At 35.8% G+C, this 8,561-nt stretch overlaps 1 non-coding gene and 1 pseudogene across 1 annotated transcript; both read left to right on the forward strand.

Annotated features, from left to right (window-relative positions):
- Positions 1–1,423: 1,423 nt before the first annotated feature.
- On the forward strand, positions 1,424–1,495 carry Trnad-guc (transfer RNA aspartic acid (anticodon GUC)). The gene has a single exon. It is a non-coding gene; the product is annotated as a tRNA-Asp (tRNA).
- A 5,701-nt stretch (positions 1,496–7,196) lies between these two features.
- On the forward strand, positions 7,197–8,195 carry LOC132757574 (uncharacterized; annotated as a pseudogene).
- The last annotated feature ends 366 nt before the right edge of the window (positions 8,196–8,561 follow it).

Here is an 8,561-nt window from a genome sequence, read left to right on the forward strand (position 1 = left end):
TATGGAGATGTGGCGCGATAGCTCAGTTGGATAGGCCACTGGCAGTCACTCCTGACGTCCCGGGTTCGATCCTGGGTAACACCCTTGGGATTTTTCGGAGACACTTTCAGTGTTTCCCACCTAACTAGAGGTGTACTGGTAAGAAATCCAGGTAATCCTCGCATGTATCAGTGCTATATACTGAACATGTAAAAGAACCAAGAGCTCTATATATTCAATTGGGACTGCTTCCCGGATTCCCTTGTATCTCAGCTGTTTCTAGCTGAAGTGACTATTCTAGGGTCATGTCTACGTCCCCGCATTCCTACTGGAAGATAGCTAGATAGATAGAGATACTATTTAACTTAGGTAGGCCTATTACCACGAAGATCTAGTGGGTGCCACTTTAAAAAGAGAGACTCTAGCTAGCATCTGGGTAACACTGGTCAAAGTCATTTTAATCAGTAATTACTAATTAGATAGATCTAACCAGGTGTGTCTAGATCTATCGATATATATCATCATCATCATCTTCAGTAATCGCCTCACTCTTCATAGAGCATAATCGCGATGAAATTAAAACTATGTACATGCGCAGCAATTGGTTTCCTCTTTACAGTTAAAAATTGTCTATTTAGGCCCTACATCTATTTAAAAACTGGTAAAAACTGGCAATGTGTCTAGTTGATGGTTGTGTGTTTTGTCAGCGCCGACTTGAACCCCTCCAAGGTTGGTTTCTCAACAACTTGTATGGGTAGGCGATTCCAGAGGATGATGGTGGCCGGAAAGAAGCTGTTTACATGTATACATGTATACATACATGTAATTTATTAATTCATGCGTCCGGGCTGATCTAACTAGCTCTACATGTAGCTACAGCACTAGTGTTTACCTGTTTACTTTCAAATATACATCGAACAAGAACTGAATGATTTAGTAAATTTATATATTATGAATTTAATTTAATTCAATTAGAATCTAAATGTAACTTACTTGACACAGATTTCTAGCTTTAAAAAACTCCAGTTATCCCTGTAATGTCAATGAAAAGAACAAAACATGTGATATGGAATATAATGCCGGTCTGTCATGTGTTAACATGAATGCTTGTTCAACCATGAAACTTAACTATTATTATTGAAACATGTGCAGTCTTCCGTGTTTGATCACCATGGAAATGTAAACAAGACATGACACGTTGCTAAAAATAGAGTGTTATGTTAATTGCTCGTAAAAAGACGGAAATACCCGATGTTTCACGAATGACTTAGGAGCCATACGTTTTCATGTTATAAAAAGCGTGTGAAAAATAAACAGCAAATATCAGTTTTAAGTCAAAGAAAAACTTATGATTAAATCACGGATTAAATTTATTTGAAAAAAGAACTGTTTAAAAATATTGAAGTATAGTTTATAAATTTTATTTTTGACAAAATAGAATATATCCTCGATAGTATAGTGGTGAGTATCCCCGCCTGTCACGCGGGAGACCGGGGTTCAATTCCCCGTCGGGGAGGTATCTTTTTTTTTTTTTTCGTGTTACATCTTTTTATTTCATGCTTTCCAGTGTTTTACTGTAACCCATTGCTTCATGAGCATTTTGTGAAAAATGGCTGTTTTCATTGAAAAGTCTCCCGTTACAAGTTTAAATTGCTATAATACTATAAAAACTGCTTCAACACTAATCAAACTTGGCACAAATGTTGACTGGACCATTGCCCTTGCAACAACATGCTCAGGCTTAAATTTTCTGTTACCATGGCAACGAGGGGACATCTCAAAATTGCCAAAAATCACTATTTTGCGTTGATTTTTTCCATCAAAATTGATTTCAAAGTGCTGCAACTTCTCAATGGATTGAGATAGAGTCAAATGCTTTTCAGCGTTGCTTACACGTTACCTTATGATCAATCTGGGGTCATTTACAGCCTCTCACAAGCCCAAAATTTTCTTGGCGATGAGGGGGACTCCGCCCCCCTTCAAACCCCCCAAACAGAAGGGGGCACATCCCCCTTCTGGCAACCCCCTGATGTATCTTTTGGTTGGGGGCCGCGCCGAAAAAGAGGTCACTTTTTTTTAACAACATTTCTCAAACAAAACCAAGTGTTTGGGGCCTAAATAAGGCATTTTTTCATCATTTGAGACAACAAAAAGGGGGGGGGGTGAAAAAGGCGTTAAAAGGCGTGTATATGAAGTAATGGGTTAACAGAAAATGATGAAAATACTTGAAATTACCCTAAATCGCGTTTTTTCATGTTTAAACATGGCCTGTCATATAAATTTGATGAAAAATTGTTGTTTTGTAGATTTTTTTATTTTTTTCATTAACAGAAAATGATGAAAATACTTGAAATTACCCTAAATCGCGTTTTTTCATGTTTAAACATGGCCTGTCATATAAATTTGATGAAAAATTGTTGTTTTGTAGATTTTTTTATTTTTTTCATTAACCCATTGCTTCATGAGCATTTTGTGAAAAATGGCTGTTTTCATTGAAAAGTCTCCCGTTACAAGTTCAAATTGCTATAATACTATAAAAACTGCTTCAACACTAATCAAACTTGGCACAAATGTTGACTGGACCATTGCCCTTGCAACAACATGCTCAGGCTTAAATTTTCTGTTACCATGGCAACGAGGGGACATCTCAAAATTGCCAAAAATCACTATTTTGCGTTGATTTTTTCCATCAAAATTGATTTCAAAGTGCTGCAACTTCTCAATGGATTGAGATAGAGTCAAATGCTTTTCAGCGTTGCTTACACGTTACCTTATGATCAATCTGGGGTCATTTACAGCCTCTCACAAGCCCAAAATTTTCTTGGCGATGAGGGGGACTCCGCCCCCCCTTCAAACCCCCCAAAAAGAAGGGGGCACATCCCCCTTCTGGCAACCCCCTGATGTATCTTTTGGTTGGGGGGCCGCGCCGAAAAAGAGGTCACTTTTTTTAACAACATTTCTCAAACAAAACCAAGTGTTTGGGGCCTAAATAAGGCATTTTTTCATCATTTGAGACAACAAAAAGGGGGGGGGGTGAAAAAGGCGTTAAAAGGCGTGTATATGAAGTAATGGGGTAATATATCAGATAATTATATTCTGATTATTCACTATTGAAATTTATAAAATATTTTTTTCACTGTAGCCGGACTATATCTGAATGCGGATGAAAAGAATATCATAACTTAATGGAATAACAGGCAAAAATAAATGCAGTTATACGTAAATTTTGCTTCTTTAGGAAAAGAAAGTCGATGCCATCATACATCATGTTAAAAATGTAACAAAATTAAGAAATTTAACAGAACTATATTTCAAAATTGATGATGTGACATCATGATATGATGAAGTCATAAGGAGAATGCGCAACGTTACGCGGCAAAATCAGTTAAAAATACTTAAAATCACTTTAAAAGCATGAAATAAAAAGAAAATTTATTTGTTTCACATATAAGATTGAAATATATTTCATTCGTGAACACCAGCTATTATATTTTCACTCAGTGAAATATATTTCAATCTTACATGCAAAACAAACAAATATCCTCTATGTAATTATTAAAATACATACATGTGCTTTTAGTTCATGGGGATATTTTAATTTCTTAAAATATCATTGAATGTTGTAATACATGTTACTATAAATAAATAAAATACATGTACATTGTATCTACATTACTTGTGTTGGTTATAACCACGGAGATACATTATGTTATATAAAATCAATGCTTACCGTTCCTACCAACGATCCACATGAACTTGAAATTTTATAAATGATTCCTGAAATTTTTATTTTCTAAACAAGTAAAAAATAATAATGATTAATCACTGCACTACAGTGATTTGAAGTCAACGATCTTAACCACTCAGTTCACTATGCCACAGGAACAAGTAGAATCTAGAAAAAAATCTTAAGAATGGACAAACATGAGTTTTATACCGTTTAGAATATGATTATAGAGCATGTTAGTACGGAATGCCGTTAGGGCCATCGCCTATGAATGTGTTGATCTAAAACGCGATAGTCGATAGTACGATGGTGAAAACGCGAAATCACGAAACTACGATGGTGAAAACGCGAAAGCACGATGATGAAAACGCGATAGTACGATGATGAAATCGCGACAGTACAATACTACGATGATGAAAGCGCGATAAACTATCGTGTTTTCACCATCGTACTGTCGCGTTTTCACCATCGTAGTTTCGTGATTTCGCGTTTTCATCATCGTACTGTCGAGTATCGCGTTTCAGATCAAACCATTCATAGGCGATGGCCCTAACGGCATTCCGGAATGCCGTTAGGGCCATCGCCTATGAATGTGTTAATCTGAAACGCGATAGTCGATAGTACGATGGTGAAAACACGAAATCCCGAAACTACGATGGTGAAAACGCGATAGTACGATGATGAAAACGCGATAGTACGATGATGAAATCACGACAGTACGATGGTGAAAACGCGATAGTACGATGATGAAAACACGACAGTACGATGATGAAAATGCGATAGTACGATGGTGAAAACGCGATAGTACGATGGTGAAAACGCGATAGTACGATGATGAAAACACGACAGTACGATGATGAAAACGCGAAATCACGAAATTACGATGGTGAAAACGCGACAGTACGATGGTGAAAACACGATAGTTTATCGCGCTTTCATCATCGTAGTATCGTACTGTCGCGTTTTCATCATCGTACTTTCGCGTTTTCATCATCGTGCTTTCGCATTTTCACCATCGTAGTTTCGTGATTTCGCGTTTTCACCATCGTACTATCGACTATCGCGTTTCAGATCAACACATTCATAGGCAATGGCCCTAACGGCATTCCGTATGTTAGATCATTAGATCTTGACACTTTAGGAAAATAACGCTGAATGTGAAGGTATTCGTAATGAACGTAGAAAAATGTAAACAAAGTATTATTTTTGCGACACCTGAAGAAAATAACGCTAAATGTGAGAGTATTTGCAATAAACGTAGCAAAATGTAAACGAAGTAGTATTTTGACTTCCATACAAAGTACTATATCACTATAATGTACTTATTGTTACAGAAGTAAAAGATGACCGGTTAATATTGGCCAATGAGTAACTTTTTTGGAAACTTTAGTTTGAATAAAAAAAAAGCCTTTTGAGAAATAACTAAAAAAAATATTTCTGGGTTTCTGGGGGATAATTGGCCTTTAATGTTGTTGAATTCAAATGACATGCCCCTTATGGTTGTTGAAAGTTTGCAATGATTAAATGTCGGTGTGAAAAACAATACAAACAGATTAATTGTTACTTTGTGTTTCACTCAACACATTGTGTAAGGTCAATATTTCTTTCTTTCTTTTTATTTCAAAATTTCAAAACTAGATCTAGTCTTATTGTAACAGACATTGATAACTGTTCCACTGAACTCATTAGGTTCCACTCTAAACATGAGATAAATTTATATTTTTTCGGGGGGGGGGGAAGAGAGGGGGTTAAATGAAAGTGGAAAATGGTACATTCTGGCACAGACACATATGAGGTTCAGACCCGACCAGTCACCACCTTTACCAGTCTCTGTCAACTGTCAATAAAATAAGATAAATAAATAAAATAAATAAAATTTGAACACAGATGGATCATCTAGCAAAATCTTAAACAATGTTTTAACGAACGAACGAATAAATAAAATGCATCACTCGTGAGTCACAACCTGGTCTCGACCTTTCCTTGTTAAGTTATTGTAAATTGTCAGTGACTGGACATTAAATTAAACGGTTGCGGGTCATCTTTCTCTGTCATAAACTTAGTTTGATTCAATTCCACGTGAATTTAAAACAAACCCCATTTATCATGAAAACTCAAAAGTCTTAATAGCTTCAGTGTTTCAGTCGTTCGTTCGTTCGTTCGTTCGTTCGTTCGTTCGTTCGTTCTTTCGTTCTTTCATTCATTCATTCAATTATTTAGTTGGGGGTGGTTCTTGCAGTAATTCAGAGTTTCTTGCATTCAGACGAATGCGGTCACTCGAATATTTTTCGCAATAAACTAGAAATAATCTAATGACATTCAGAGTTAGTGCTGTCACGATCCCAAAAATGTTCCCATTTTATCAGTATTAAATTACCCGTCTTGTTCAACTATGTTTGGTATTGAGCAGATGAAATATGTTGATCCCTACTGTTAGTATATATATATTATATATATATATATATATATATATATATATATATATATATATATATATATATATATATATAATGCGATAGGTTAATTGACTTTCGCAAACGATTTACAAATATCAAAGTTTAATTCATAACAGTTCAACTTTGAATTTTACGTTATATCGTGTTAATTATTATTTGCTTGGTAAAATAGTAAGGGGGTGGGGTTGGAGCGGGGCGCCTCATCCGCAACCGCTAGAATGTGTATAAATGTTACAAGGGAAGTAACTGTCGGGCCTACACTTCTTAAGTGTAAAAAAGGTGACGATATCATTGACCTGTGAAGTAATATCTTTATTTATATCAATGACATTGCTTTAAATGACGATACAGATTTAATATGTATTTAAGGTGTGTATACCAGTGTTTTATCAAAAACACTATCATTTAAACGCAGGGTTTGTGAAAGGATATACTTTAAATAAGAAAGTAAGTTGAATGTTGAGTAGATTACAGTATGTATTTTTTTATTATAAAGTAACCTTGAAACGATGGACTGTTATTGCATAGTGCTATATTTTTAGAGCAACTTCCTTATTTTTAAATTTGTAAAGATGTATAATAGTTTAGCTTTGTAATTTCTGTAATAACTTTTTATCTATTAGTTTTAAAGTATTTCTATACTGAATTTCGTCTAATTAACACGAGTTCAGCTTATTTATACTAAAATCCATATAGCACGTCCGTAATCTTTACCCGGAAGAAATATAGTACGACTTTTGTTATCACAATATTGCTTTGAATATATTTTGGATAATTTTCATAAGCATGCATGTAGAATATAAGGATATCAATTTTAAGTAATTCAAACTAAAAAGGAAGTTTACCTTCCTTTGAATTAAAGGCGGCTTCTATGGATTTTGGTACTGATGTTTAACTTGCTGTGGCACCATTCAAAATATACCAATACAATTTGTGACCAGAGTTTGATTGAATAAAATCTTATGGTTAGATTGTTTTTGTAAGGGAATGAATGACTATTTAATAATGAATTTCAGAGTATGCTGACGGACGAGAAATTTCACAGATTTAAAGGTGAAAAGGTTACACTGTTGTTACAGATGTTCTAACCGTTTGACGGAATGTGTGACCAGACTGTCGACCAGTACAAGGAGTGGCTCTCACAGTTCAAAGATGGCGAATGGCCCTTTTCCGTCAATTCTCTAATTCAAAGGTATAATGTCGGAAATATGCACCCAACGTGGTTTGTTTAGGCTCAAGTCAAAGAAAGTCTTTGCCCAAGTTTGGAAAACGGATAAATTGTTATCCAGTGTAGACGCTATTGCCATCGGCCGTCCGCCCGAGAGCAGCGATGAGCAATTTAGTATGCCCGGCCGACATTGGTTACATTTAGACCAAAAATCCATCACGTGGACGGCCTACACGCCTATCAGGGAGCGGTTTACTTGGAAAAGAGCGGACGAAGATGATTGGACGTTGCATGTTCTGGAAAGTTCACATCTACATTTTACAGATTTTTATGAAACCAATTCCAGAGCAAGTATGAAGTCGGAAATTAATCTTTATTATTCTTTCCTAGATGAAGAAGTTAAGTACATGAAAAACAAAGGGTGTGAATTAAAACGAGTTCCTGTACCTAAGGGCGGTATGGTTCTTTGGGATTCTAGATTAGTGCATGCAAATGCAAATCCATTGAAAGGGCGTAAAAGAATCCCGGTAGGTGGCGGTACTGCGTCTTCGTGTCAATGACCCCAGCCATATGGGCAACAAAAGAGGACATGAAGAAGAAGAAAGAGGCGTATAATAATGCAATGGATGACAACTCACTGGTCTCGTCGCAAGGAATAATGTTCTTCAAAACATCTATTCCATCTTTTGCACCGAGAGAAGTCGAATATCAACACAACAACCGGAAATTGCGAAAATCGCGCGAGGCAAAATTGATTTCTGGGGCATTGGAGTACGATTTTCAAGATGGAGAGCCTACTGGCAAGGAATTAAAGCCACACTGGGAGGAAACGGCTACTTCCAAACGGAGACGATTTCGTGCTTGATAAGAAGAAGTTACTGAATATGGAATAATAACTCTAGCAGTTGTGGCTGGTCTTGTCATATTTAAAATGAAGAGAAAGTGAATGTTAATACCTTGAAGGTTTTCTCTAATTATTTAAGAATAGTGATTTGATATGAGTGACTAATTAAATCGTCGATTTATTTCGTTACATTTCCGGTGATTATAATAATTGAATCGAAGCATGTGATATTATTCAATACAGATGTTGTGACTAAGTGTTGGGACTGAATATTCAACGTGTTGATATTTATAGAGATAATATATATAATATTATATAGACGTCGCAATGGGGGACAATTCTTAAGTACCGACAAGTTATTTCCCCTGTTTTGTTGCAGGTTCAATG

The sequence above is a fragment of the Ruditapes philippinarum genome, unplaced genomic scaffold, assembly GCF_026571515.1.
Source record: "Ruditapes philippinarum isolate M1 unplaced genomic scaffold, ASM2657151v2 ctg10510_1_1_1_1, whole genome shotgun sequence".
NCBI classification, from domain to species: domain Eukaryota; kingdom Metazoa; phylum Mollusca; class Bivalvia; order Venerida; family Veneridae; genus Ruditapes; species Ruditapes philippinarum.